Source organism: Nothoprocta perdicaria, unplaced genomic scaffold (genome assembly GCF_003342845.1).
Source record: "Nothoprocta perdicaria isolate Ctin4 unplaced genomic scaffold, notPer1 scaffold_1353, whole genome shotgun sequence".
In the NCBI taxonomy this organism is placed as follows: Eukaryota; Metazoa; Chordata; class Aves; order Tinamiformes; family Tinamidae; genus Nothoprocta; species Nothoprocta perdicaria.
Genome location: NW_020454487.1, coordinates 1 through 1473, shown reverse-complemented (window position 1 = coordinate 1473; position 1473 = coordinate 1).

The following is a 1473-nucleotide window of genomic DNA, read 5'->3' as shown; positions in this document are numbered from 1 at the left end:
GTGACCCCCTTCCCCAAGCACCAGCACCCATTGCAATGGGGTGACCCCCTTCCCCAAGCACCAGCACCCACTGCAATGGGGTGACCCCCCCCAATGCACCAGCACCCATTGCAATGGAGTGACCCCCTTCCCCAAGCACCAGCACCCACTGCAATGGGGTGACCCCCTTCCCCAAGCACCAGCACCCATTGCAATGGGGTGGAATCCTTCCCCCCCAATGCACCAGCACCCACTGCAATGGGGTGGAATCCTTCCCCCCCCATGCAGCAGCACCCAATTCAATAGGGTGGAACCCCCCCGTGCAGCAGCACCCATTGCAATGGGGTGACCCCCCAATGCACCAGCACCCACTGCAATGGGGTGACTCCCTTTCATGCACCAGCACCCATTGCAATGGGGTGGAACCCCTCCATGCACCAGGTGGAACCCCCCCGTGCATCAGCACCCACTGCAATGGGGTGACCCTCCCCCCAATGCACCAGCACCCACTGCAATGGGGTGGAACCCCCCTTCCCCAAGCACCAGAACCCATTGCAATGGGGTGACACCCTTCCCCCCCAATGCACCAGCACCCATTGCAATGGGGTGACTCCCTTCCATGCATCAGCACCCACTGCAATGGGGTGGAATCCTTCCCCCCCCATGCAGCAGCACCCAAATCAATAGGGTGGAACCCCCCCGTGCATCAGCCCCCATTGCCACAGGGTGCCCCCCATCCTGCTCTAGCACCCCATGTACACAGCGTGGGCACCCCCAGACGCCCCGCGCCCCGCGCAGTGGGGCGGGCGCCCCCCGCTCCCACCTCTTGGCCCCCACGGCCACCTGGCCCTGGATGACGATGTTCTTGCCCGGGCCGATGCCACCGAAGATGTAGCCGGAGAAGGGGATGCTCTGGGGAGCCCCCCGGGTGGGCGACACGTTGGGGGGGGCACGGGGCCACCCCCAGGTCCCCACGGCCACCTGGGACCCCCCCGGGCTCGGGGGCCACCCCTTGTCCTCGTGGCCACCGCTGCCTCCCGTGGCCACCCTGGCCCATAGGGTCCCGCTGACCCCTATACGGCCCCACATGTGACTGTTCCGGTCCCCTGTGTGCCCCCCCGTGCCCCATAGGGCCCCCCCGTGCCCCATAGGGCGTCCCCGTGCCCCACAGGGCCACCTCGTGCCCCACAGGGCCTCCCCGTGCCCCATAGGGCGTCCCCGTGCCCCACAGGGCCTCCCCGTGCCCCATAGGGCGTCCCCGTGCCCCACAGGGCCACCTCGTGCCCCACAGGGCCACTTCCCCTACAGGAAGCCTCTATGTTGCCCCTGTCCCCTTCCCCTCCCGTCCCCACAGCCCCCCTGATCTATATGTTCCCTTTATGCACATGTGCCCCTCGGCCCCATATAGCCCCTCCCGCCCCCTAAGTCCCCCCCCAGCCCCATATGTCCCCTCTGCTCCCACGTGCCTCCTTCCTGCCCCATATTTCCCTGCTC